Source organism: Falco biarmicus, chromosome 4, assembly GCF_023638135.1.
Source record: "Falco biarmicus isolate bFalBia1 chromosome 4, bFalBia1.pri, whole genome shotgun sequence".
NCBI classification, from domain to species: Eukaryota; Metazoa; Chordata; class Aves; order Falconiformes; family Falconidae; genus Falco; species Falco biarmicus.
This window is the reverse complement of record NC_079291.1, coordinates 86,874,055-86,886,060: the sequence shown is the minus strand read 5'-3', so window position 1 is coordinate 86,886,060 and position 12,006 is coordinate 86,874,055. Positions and strand designations below refer to the sequence as shown.

The 12,006-nt window shown below is 51.4% G+C and overlaps 1 protein-coding gene, 1 long non-coding RNA gene and 1 other non-coding gene across 4 annotated transcripts in view; 2 read left to right on the top strand and 1 right to left on the bottom strand.

Moving 5' to 3' along the window:
* Nucleotides 1-10,547, bottom strand: part of TRAF7 (TNF receptor associated factor 7) — a 35,976-nt gene extending 25,429 nt beyond the window's left edge. The window contains exon 1 of one of the 2 annotated variants that reach the window (XM_056336544.1): nt 10,372-10,547. The gene's annotated coding sequence lies outside the window, so the exon portion shown is untranslated. Of the gene's footprint in view, nt 1-6,910; nt 7,033-10,371 lie in introns of those variants that run through there. The other variant, XM_056336545.1, reaches the window with a different exon arrangement.
* Nucleotides 10,548-10,679: 132 nt separating this feature from the next.
* Nucleotides 10,680-11,921, top strand: LOC130148008 (uncharacterized). Its single transcript, XR_008821440.1, has 2 exons — nt 10,680-10,888; nt 11,089-11,921. It is a non-coding gene; the product is annotated as an uncharacterized LOC130148008 (long non-coding RNA).
* On the top strand, nt 10,930-11,020 carry LOC130149344 (small nucleolar RNA SNORD60). The gene has a single exon (XR_008821889.1). It is a non-coding gene; the product is annotated as a small nucleolar RNA SNORD60 (small nucleolar RNA).
* Nucleotides 11,922-12,006: the final 85 nt, after the last annotated feature.

The window sequence follows — 12,006 nt, the reverse complement described above, 5'->3', positions numbered from 1 at the left end:
CCCTCAAACATAACAGATGGAGAGTCAAAAAAGCAATGGGAAAGCACTCACTGTGGAGCAACGAGACAGGAAAAAGCAAGAATGAGGACAACTAACAGTTTGAGCAGTTTTGTAATATCATTAAATGTAGGACCAGACGTGCAACAACAGTGACATACAGGCACTTGAGCTACTGCAATCAGTGAGTTAGAGCCTGTCAGCCAGGGATGAGCATGACCCTTTAAATAACTGCCTTTGAAACTTCTGTGCAGGCTAGGAGGTGTCTGCCGCTCTTGGGGTAACCCAGCAGGCCACAGAACTGCTTACAAGGAGACACATCTCCAGGTTCCCCCTGTCCCAAAGCCCCACTGAAACGGGTGCAAAATGCCTTCCAATTTCAACAGATCTTGGATAAATCCAAAGCCAGGCAGGGAACATGGGCTGGAATACAGGGATTTTCCACTCATTGTTTATAAGTATGTCCTGTGCTCTGCAGCTTGGCTGAGCACCGTACCTGTGAGCAGCAGCAGGGAGCTCGGTTCATGTCTTCTCTGAACAGAAAGCAGAGGAATGCGAGCAATGGGAAAAATGTTGAGTAGAATACCTGCCAGGCTGCAGAACACCAGCTGGCACATGAATATCCAATTTCAGCCCAAATCTCTGCAACCACCATATATAGGAAGCATTTCAACAGAGCAGACACCTCTCTAGAGCACTGTCTGACAGCTCCTTCACATCTCATTCTTCTAAGAGGTACTGAGAAAGGCTTTTTCTAACTGATATCAAAGAAGTTAAAAGAAGGCAGAAAAGAGCTGGTGTTGTCAACATTAATACCAGCTTCTTACAGCACCTGCAAAAATCTCCACCAGATCTCTGAAGCCTGGCTTGGCATCTGAACCCCGCCAGCTACGCCGTCCTGTGCTCCCAGGCCTGGGGGACAAGCATCCCTCCTGGGTGGATGGTGTCCCTCCCTGGGGCACCCTGCACCATCCACGGGCAGCTCCTTCCCCTGCCCTGACTGCAGGCAGGGCTGCTCAGCCTGCAGGGACCCAGCAGAACTGTGTCCTGAGGGGGTACAGGCTATAAGACAATGAAAGTATCCAATATTTTGTGTTACAAAACAACACGCGGTCTGTGACCTAGAAGGAAAACTAAGATTTACTGGCAATCACAGAATCCTTTGAGCTGCCAAGTCCTTCTCAGAGGACCAAATACAAAGAGGCTCCAGAGACCCCCTGAGCACCTTCAGCAGCTCCGAAGGGCAGCAGGTCAGAAACCCTCTCGCTGGAAACATTCTCCCAGTTTTCAGGCTCAGGACTCTACACGTTCCAGTTATGATTTACAGCAAAATGGGCTGCAGAGGCACCCTGACACCTGCAGCGAGAAAGCAGGCTCCGTTTGCTCTGAAAAGACAAGAATTGGTTTAAGAACTTGTGTGTCCCAGCAGCACAACAGCACAGGGCTGCCTCCTAAACCTGAGAGGCGTGCGCAGATCCATGCATCTGGAAGACAGCTCAGGAACACAGCCTGTGGTCCAGACTGTCCTTGCCTGGAATTATTTTTTTTTTTAATTAACATGCAACTTTAGTGTTTTTGACAGTAAAAAAAAAAAAAATGGGGGGGTGGTGGTGCGGGAAATCTACTCTGGAAAGAGGAAGCTGTAGGGACCTGCTACTCACTAAATCACATGGCTGATAGTAACCAGATGCAAGGGAGGGAAGGGCTAGGTTTCCGCATTTGCACACCATAGGCATCAACTCAGGGTTTTGAGGCTCAGCAAGAAGAAAAGCCTAAAGATTCCTACTTTAGTAATCCAGGTAAGGAAAAACCCAGCCACCAGCAGTTGCAATGACAGCTGAGGAAAACAGTGCTCTTTCTCCCCACTGCAGAGGCCAACAGGACCAGCAATGGGGCGGTTTTCTGCTATTTCACGCTGCTGCCAACCCCATTGCTGCACCTCAAAGCAAAGAGGGAATCACCCCCGGGACCAGTGGCCCAGCTAATCTTCTGGCTGTGCTGAAGAGTTTGCCCACATGAGGGGCCCGGTAGGACCCGTGTCGGTACCTCAAGGGTCTCCTCTCCTCTCAGCTTCCAAAGTGCACACACACCCCTAGCTAGCCCCAATATTCAACAAAAGATCCTTATAACCAACCTCAAGATCAAGGGCAACGCTTTGAGGGGGACATGGCTTGAGGAGAAGGGATAGCAGAGGATCCCACCCTTCAAACATCACATAGCCTGCCTGGTCCTGATTAGGAGCCAGTTCCTAATGTGGGAGCCACACCATTGCGGGCACAATGGCACTGCTGCGGCTTGTGCTCCAGCTGCTCTCTGATGTGAGACACTGGCACGGCACTGGATCCCACAGGTGAACCGTGGCATCGCCGGGGAGCGGCTGGCAGATGCGATGCCCCACGCTGCACAGTGTCTCTTAGCCAATAAACCTGCAAGTGTTTATGCAACCTTATGCAATCAACAACCCATAAAGCTCAGTGACATGTCCTACATCTGCTTTGTTATTCTCTGTCCCCCCCCAGTTCATTGAGGCTGTCTCTAAGGTTATGCTGGGCTGGCAAAATCCTACACAGCAGGAGCGTTTGCTGGAGAGCGAGGTCAATGCCTGCAGCTGGCCTCATGAGAAAGGCAGGCATGGGGTTATCCTGCTCCGGCTGGGAACAGCCTGTGGGTGACGTGAACTTCCTTATTTCACAGCTTGGGTATTTATGGCATCACACACAAGCTTCTGTTCCTCTTACAACATTGCAGCCAGAACAAGAGGGGTTACGCATCCTTGAGAGTATTGGCACATCACTGGGGAAATACTCTTACAAAAGCTAAAATGCACCGTGCTGCTCACACAGCCCAGCTCAACGGGACAAGGGCAAGGCAAGCGGGAGCAGAGAGCGGGGAGGGGGGTTGTGGAGTACACCCTCTTCCTTGGCTCCTTCGCCAGCTCTCATCCAGGGCTTTTCTGGGAGAGGTAACAGGGCTAGTAAATCCAGCCCAGTTTGGGCAACAAGCTCTCTCCACCTTGTCCTTCGGCAGTACCAAGGTGCTGCCCACACTTTCTGTGAACTGATTCTCAGTGGCCCAAGGCAACCTGCAAGGGAACTGCCTCAGACCAAAGCACAAACGAGACAATTCACGAGCTCAAACGCCAACTCTTCTACAGAGACAACCATGGGAAAGTCATGCTGGCTTTCCTGGTCAGCGGCTCTGGTAGAAATAGCACTCCTAAATGCTGGCGAACTGCATTAACAGGGCTCAAAGAACATGGTGACGAGGACTGTCAGCATCTAGTCTGACTTGTAGAACACAGGCCGTAAGAATGCGTGAGCTGCAGCAGATTGCGGAGATAGATCTCTCTCAGGGCGGTCACCAGACAGGAAGCAGAGGGTGGAGATCAATGGTCACTCCTCAGGTTAGAGAAGATCACACAAGGGTTCACCCAAGAACTATTGCTGAATAAGCTTTTTCAAGGTCACAGGCGAAGATGTTGAACAAAGAGCGAGCAGTGAAATTGCCAGGTTTTCAGATGACACTAGGCTCTTTTGAGCAGTCAAATTATCATGCTGATGGATAGAAACACAAAACTGAGACAAAAAGGTTGAAGATGAGCTTTTATGGAGATAAATGTCAAGCAACGCACCTAGGGAAAAACAACAAAAGCAGGCCGATGCGATGCGATGCTCTGACCTGGCAGCTACAACTCCGGAAAGAGACGCTGCAGTCTCTGCAGAGTTAGCTGCAATTCTCAGCCCAGAGGACAGCAGCAGACAGAGAGGCCAACAAAATGCTGAGCAGCATCACAAAAGCTGTGGAGAACAACCATGAGGATGTCATTTGGGTGCTACATAAAGCCTTGATACACTTGTCTCCCGAGTGCTGTAGCAGATCTGGTCTTTGCTTTGGAAGAAGACCACAGCAGTTAGAGAAACTTCAGGGAATTATAAATGCAATAATCAATGGGATGAGGTCCCTGATCCAGCTACTGTGGGTGGTAGGAAAATATGAGGCAAGTGGATGGTAGAAAGCAGTCAGGTTCATGTGCCCTCCGTTAATAACATCTATTTTTGCAACTGCTGAAGACAGAACGGGGGTAGGCAGAACAATGCTACCACCCAGGAGGGCATTTCTTACACCCTTAGGATGACCTCTCTATGGCCAGGCTTCTACATCGAGCAGTGCAGTCAGTGCTAGAAGAGCACAAAACGTGAACAGAAGTTCAACCCTAGTGACAGAGCATGGCACTTCTATCTGGTGCGTCTTTGGTTCTGTGGCACAAAAAGTCTTTTTACTGTTGACATGTTTTTGCATTGCTCTTAAAAGTCCTAGAGACTTTTCTGAGCTACTTGAAGTGAGACCATAATTGTACTGAGCTGTCATCAATAAAAATAAAAGTGATATTTTTAATTGCTGCTTCTTTCACCAGCGCTTGAATTGACTGCAGAGACGAGAGAGCACATTCAACAGCTGTTTGAACACTGTCATTCCTTTGTGCAAACGCAGTTCAGAAAGGGGAAATCATTTTATATTAGGTGCTTTTCCTAAAGGGTAATGAGTTCTTGAGATAGAAAAACTTTTTGCAATACTTCACGTTAAAACCTGAAGCAGTAACCTTGAAATGTGCCTGTACCTGGATCAAAAGTGATTGCTCTGGTGGAACAAAGCATCTCACTTTTCCCAAAAATCTAAAATCAAGTTACAAGTTAGAACAGAGGCCAATGTTCAATGCTGTTTCCATGACACAAAAGCTACACTTGAAGCTTTACTCCCATTTTAGGAAACCCGGAGGCATTCACCTACTACACCATTTTTCTTATGCATAAGGCCACAGACCAGGGTTCAGTAGCACCCAACCCCTGCAACCGAGATTGGCTTGTCTTGGCTCAGGACCTATGTGGCCGCTGTTAGGGTGGCCAGGCTGGCAGAACCAGGCACACTCAGAGCTCTTCCACACAAGGACTTTAATCAAAAGGTGCTTTAAAAGTCAGCCCTACCATTACAGTGCTGCATGCTGTTCCTTTCACAGCTTGTGATCTTTCTCACATCCTCACTCAAAGAACAGACCCATTCAGGGACCTTCACATTATTAAATTGTGGATTTGTTTAAGAAAAAAAACCACAACCAAGCCCTCAAATAACCTACTGCTCCAAGACAAAATCGCAGTCCTGCTGCTGTTTCTTGAGGAGGAACGTCCATCTCCTCTGTGCAAGGCAGATCATGATATAAGATGTCAAGCTTCAAAAGCTAAGAATATCACCTACACAAATCACATCAGAACTGGTGCTAACTGGTGTTCCTCAGCCTTGCTTGACAGAGAGAACAAGCTGCTGCCAAGACCCCACAGGGTCCTGTGGGCCAGCTGAGGCTCTGCTGCTGGTTTCCCTGCTGCAAACCAGCCTGCAGGGGTCTGGTAGATAGATGGGCTTGCAACTCATTTGAAAAAAAAATAATAATCTAAGACATGCCAGGTCAACAGCAAAGCCTAGGCGATGGAGTGATTCAGCTTCTCAAGGCTGTGATGGACAGACTTGCCCACGAACAACAGAAACTAACCCATTCTCAGCCATCCTAGACCAACCTTGGCCAGTATTCCACCAAAGTTCAAAAGCTGATTCTTATCTGGCCTGGGAAAGGAGTTAAACACCAATAAATGTACAGGGATCTTAGCAGACACTGCACCCAATGTCCTCCAAGGAAGCCAGAGAACGCTTGTCTCACCTGCTGCATTCTCCTTTCCAGAAACCACCGTGCTACACCCAAGGTAATCAAGTTTCTGCTATCCTTCGTTCCTCAATTGCTGTGCAGTCACTGAGGGCTCTTCACACTGCTTTGCCTTACAGGTGGCTGCCTTCCCTGGAAGGGTTTAACCACTCCTATCACATTATGGGATTCTTCCAGATTAAAGTCATAAGACAGCTGAGCTCATTACTGTCATTACTCAAAATGCACAAAGTATCACTTCCACCCCCTGTTCACCCCAACATCCTCCAAGGCTTTGAAACTTCATAACACACTCTTGCTTGCCCTCTGGGTGCAATCAGACCACTTTAAATACCCATCTGAAATGCATCAGCTCCTTCACAAAAAACCCCCAACCCAAAACATATATATCCAGTAACCTTTTTTTTGCACAGTTTCCTTAGACTTTGTCACTGAGAACAAGCAGGATAGTACAACATAAGACAGCTATGTCCTGTTAGGGAGAGTTAACCAGCAATTGGGAAAGGGAGAAAATCGTAGTGCTTCCTGGGTAGCGTGCGAGCTGGGCAAAATACCATCAAACTAGTGATGTCCTGCCCTTCGATAAACAAGCATTGAATCCTTGATTCTGAAAGAAATTAGTGGATGTGGACACTTCCACTGCGGTAAATGTACTGACAACTCTCAGACAGAAGCACTGTTCAGCATCCCATAACCACCTAACGCCATGCTAGGAAAGCTGGTTTAAACCACTCGCCCAGCGTACCATCAGCAACTGTACTTTAGCCACGATGGCTTAGGATGCACGGGAGAGGCAGTGAGAGGTACCAAACTCTTCTCACAAACTTGACTTCTTTGCTCACAACTTTGCTTAAAGAATATTGAGGATTTCCCATCTCTGAAATGACCAGAAACAACCTCAGAAAACACTTGCTGGGTTGCTGCACAACTAGGCATCGTTACACTTCCTTCCAAAGGTCACTTTGAAGGATCACAAAATCAGCATAATACCACTCCAGCTCGCTGGACAGGTGACAGGTAACCACTTCTGGAGTCAGATTTCAGATACCTCCTGCTTCTTCACGAAGATCTAGACACAGGGATGAAAACAGCTCCTCACTGCTGTCTGTGACTCCTAAAGCACCGCAGACCCCAGGGAACACTGCTGACATGGCCCTGACATCAAGCACCCAGGGCAAACACTCTACCTTGAAGGAAACTCACCACTGGCTGTCCAAGCTGGCAAAGCCCGGCAAGACGCCACCGTGACCAAGTTCCTAAGCTGCAGGCAGGCTTTTCCTCGGTCAAAATGTCTCTTCCACTATCTGTGTGCGTGTATGTGTGTATCGCTCTTAAGTGATGTAAACAGAAAGGCATGCAGAGCAGTGGGCGATATGTAAATTCAGCTGGAAAATCCCACAGCTCGGCCAATCTCCGTGCTGCCTCGCAGCTTTGCCCTGGCTGCTCCCAGACTGAAGTCTAGCACAGAAAAAAACACCACTCTCTTAGCACACACAGATTTATTCCTCTGATCAGAAAAATCTCCAGGGACAGGTCGGTCCATCGCTCACTTTAAAGGGAGTTTGAGTTTCTCACCCTCTTTAGACAGTACCCAAACTATTCGTAACACTTGAATATGAAGCAGCCTAACAATCAGCAGCACAGTCTTTCCTTGTACAGACAAGCCAGGGAAACCCCCTCGACTAAGAATCCCCACAAAAAGGCGGAGCTGGTGAGCAGGGCTCACCTGAAAGACAGGCACTGATGGTGGGGGGTTTCTACTGCCAGGACACCCACCCCACACAGCAGAAAACCATGGTCCCACAGCAGAGGCTCTCCCAGGAGCAGGCACTGCCCCACTCCAGTCCCCAGGACAACTCATTAAAAGCAGCACGGTAACTCTGATAAAGCTCCGAACTCAGGCCGTGCTAAAGGCAGAGTGGGAGCAGTCTGTAAAAGGGTAAGTTGGAGTGCTGCTGCCCTGGACTCCCGGGGGAGTTGCTGTGCTTAAAAGAAAGGCAACACATACCTCTGTGCAACTGCCCACCTCCTCCCTTGCCCCAGGCAGCTGCTACATCCCCTGATCCAACCCATGGGCAAGGGGACACCCAGCGTGTGCCTCATCATGCCCACAGCAAAGGAGTACAGGCAAGGAAGGGAAGACAAGGGGCATAAAAATCGGGAGAGAAGAGTTCTGACAGACAGCTTTGTCCACATAACCCAAGCATTGAGTTAGTGACACCAGGAAGCATTTTCTCTCAGTGCCTTTCTCCTGGCACAGCTGGGCTTGGCTGAGACAACCTGAGAGGCAGGTATGATCATGCTTCAGAAAGTGCCACAGTCATGGCTAGCAGGGACTAGGAAGGTCCTGTGGAACAGGCAAACTCTCAGCCCATGAGGTGACTAACTGCTGAACACCAACTGAAGCTGCAAAATGCTCAGCACTGTTCAGGACCAACTCCCGCCAATGCACGGCCACTTCTGCGGCAGATCACGGCAGGGCAGAGCAGGCACCAGCACCGTCACACGGCACTCTGCAGCTCCGGCAGCAGCGCTGTGTTCGTGGAGCCCCAGGAAGGGAATGGCTGACTGCAGAAAGGTTTCAGCCAGGGGACACAAACTTACCTGTGGTGCATCATGAGTGGCTTAAGGTCATCTAAGGCTGCGCTGCCACAGGAATGGGCAGTTGTGGGCCCAGCCCCACCACACTCACACTGCAGTGTGGCTGGTATCACCATGTGATACCTTGGGTCTGGGAAGCAAACTGCCTGAAAACTTTGGATTTGGCGTTTTTTTTCCCCTTGGGTTCAATCAGCATCAGGAAAACTCACGTTTGGATGTTACCAGTGAAGGTACCTGCATTATCTGACTGAATGTTCTGGTCACTTCAGTTTGGCTTAAGTTTCCCACTGTCACCAAAATTTAACCTCCCTCATCATGAAACATTCTTTTCTGCAGGGCAGTTTTACCTGCAAGCAATCTGCTGCTGCACAGTGCAGCAAACCAAACCGCAAAGCTGCGGCTTTCTGGCTAGATTTACCCCGTCCCTTCTCAACCTTACTTGAAGCAGTAGTGCCCAGGGTGGGGGACCCCAAGACATGGAGGGGGACCCAGCAGGCTGCAGGCAGCTCCCTGCATGATGCTTAGGAAATCCCAAAACTCTTTGATCTTCCACTCCTCAGGTGCGCAATGAGGATAGCGCTGCCTGTTCTCTCGCACCTTGTCAATGGTGACAGCCAACTCTTTGGCCTTGTGGTTAGTAGATGTCTGTACAGTACTTGGACACTATGCAGCCCAATTTTTGGTGGTGCACTGGGTTTATCTTCACCACAACACACTTTCTGTGAACTACCTCCTCTCCTCGCACGGCTCCCAGGGAGCCCTGTAAAGTCTGTCATGGAAGTGGTTGACTTTCTCACACCACTTTCGCTCAGCAAGGGCTTTCTGGAACCATCCTTCACTCACACAGCCCTCTCCATACAGACCCAACAAATGTAATTGTGGCTGTAAGCAAGAGTCACTGACAGACAAACGCTTGAGGCCAAAATGCAACAGCTATTTAACAGGAACACTAACTGCTTAGTACAGACTGGAAAGAATACATCACTGGGGGGAAAATGCACAGGGAGGCAAAATTAAAGTGCTGGGATCGAAACAAAGTGTTTGGCAACATTGTCAAAGTTGAACCACAGTTCTGCACAATACAGTTAACCCCCGGTGGGCACAATAGCCTGGACCTGGCTTGCTATGTGTGTATCAAACCCCACCGTACCAGCTTTCTTCTCACAGCTACTGCCCCCCAGCAGAGTCTGTCTGAGCCATTGTCTTTGATACCAACGGAGCTCAAAAGCACACTGAACTGAAAGAAGGTCCTCACTTCTGGCTTTCATGCAACACAACAGGATCATCAGATCACAGTTAGAGATCAAACAGGCGAAAAATGTTTGACAGCAAGTCTGTTGGAGGAACAGCAGCTGCAAGCTGGTGGCAGAATAAGGCAGAACTTAAACACCATGTTTGAAATGAGAAAACAACAGCACAGTTTCATTGCCCACTCCAAGATGTGCAATTGTCTTGGGGCATGATGGAGATCTACCACCAAATATCCTATATTGCATAATTGTGAAACCAAAGCACAAGGAAATGAGGTTACTGGAAGATCAAGAGAGAATCATCAGCAACACGTGCCCTAAGTCAGGCAAGTAATGGAGCAGAAAAAGAGAAAACTAAGCACCCCCCGTGATGAGATATGTCAAACGGCAAAGGGGAGGCAGCCGAAGTGAGGAGAGCAAGCCGTGGCCAGGACTCACCGAGGGCCAAACACCACCGGAGAGGAGACACGGGCTCCTCTGCGCACCTGGGCAATCACGCTGGCACCTACACGGAGTTTACAAACCACCGACCCCACCGCACCAGGGAAAGGGACGAGGCGGCAGAAGACGCGGCAGCGCTGCCAGGCGGGCGGCGGCCCCCGCAGCTGCCCCGAACAGCCCCGCCGCGCCCGGGGGAGCCTCCGCAGGCACCTCCCCACCACGGGAACCCACCGCCCAGCGCCCCCGGCCCTCACCGTCCCCATGGCCCAGCCCGGCCCTCCCCTCACAGCGCTCCCTCCACCCCGGGCCCGCCCGGGACCCCCCACCTCTCAGCCGGGGGCTCCCCCCAGCCCGGCCTAAGCCCGCCCGTACCTAGCAGCAGCGGCGGCGGCCGGAGCGCCGGTAACCGGCTCCGGCACATCGCGACCCCGGGCCTGCTCCCCGCTCGTCTAGCGGCTCAGCTGCCGCCCGGGCCAGAAGCCCCGCGCCCCGCGCTCCTCGGGGCTTGTAGTCCGGCGGGCCGCCTCCCGCCCGCGCCTCGCCGCGCCTCCGTGACGTTGGGACTACAACCCCCAGCAGCCCCCGCGGCCCAGCGCTGATTGGACCTTTTCCAGTCACTCGATGCTACAACCACTGCTGCTACTGGCTTGGCGCGGCCTTCTCCAGGGGCCAATCAGGCGGCAGCAGACCACCGCCTCGGGCCACGCTGCGCCGCGCGGCGCCATTGGAGCGAGGAAGAGCGGTGACCAATGAGCGCTGGGAGGGGCGGGAAGGCGATCACGCCAACCGCTCGCCATTGGCGTCTCCTCAGACAGCGTGGCCAATAGCGCCGTGGGGGCAGTTATAAAGTCTGCAGCGGGGGCAAGCACCCGGCCTTTCCAGGTGGGAGGTGAGTGCGGTGTGCCTGCGGCGGGGCGGCGGGGCGGGCCGGGCCGGTGATGATCTCTTTCTACCTTTCTGACACCTCGTCTGAGGGCGGCGGGCGGTCGCGGCCCCTGCTGACGATCCACGGCTGAGGCCCGAGGCAGGCGCGGCGGGGCCGGGCGGGGCGGCGCGGCCCGCTCTCACCGCGCTGCCTTTTCTCTTCAGGGCTCGGCGGGAACCGGATCGCGGCGGCCCGAGGGGCTGTGAGGCGGGGACGGTGAACAGCGACGGAGGACCCGGCGGCGGGCGGTTTTCCTGTGCGGTGTGGCCTGAGCGGCGGGGGGTGCGGCTGCTCCCGGCCTTCTGGGCTGGTAAGACGCGGCCCCGTTCGTTCCTAGCGTATTGTGCCGGGAGGTGGTGCTGAGCTGGCCCGGGTGTCCAGCCCCGCGCCCGTAGGCCGCGTCAGGAAGCTGCAGTCGGGGGTAAGGCACGGAGGGGCCTTGGGCGGGTGAAACTGGGGCTGGAGGAACCACTTGGTGCCTTGGCATTGCTGCGGTGCCAGCGCGGTGTAGGCTGCAGGCCTCGGAGCAGAGCAAACGCTGCAGCTCCGACTACAGCTAAAAAAACGTGCTTGTCTGGGGTTGCTGTGTCAAAGGAGGAAGCTGCTGTTTCTCAAGCTGTACAATTTGGGAGTCGAGAGTTTTAAAGCACAAAGAAGCAGTCACAGAATTGGCTAAAGTACAAGAAATCAAAAGTCATTGACGACTTCTCTGCCACATGGGGTAGCTTAAGGTAAACACCATGGCAGGTGGTGTTGCAGCAGTATGGGTAATTGAGAGCATTCACAGAATCAACTCCAGTGCTAGACTGTGTAGACGGTTCATATCTTTGATACTCACTAGCATGGATTCTAACAAGTTGCTCAAGTAATGATCTTTCTCCAACATCAAATCAAGTTCAGGCTTGTAATTTTTAAATTGTTTGCTGTTGTATTTCCACTTTGGCTTCTATATTATACCAATTTTACAGCTTATACATCTAATAAAGTTTTCAAAATACTTGTTTTGCTTTTGCTTCTGTTGTTCACAAATACCATGGGTGGTGTGTAAAACCACATACCAACTTTAAACTTTGGATTTGGGC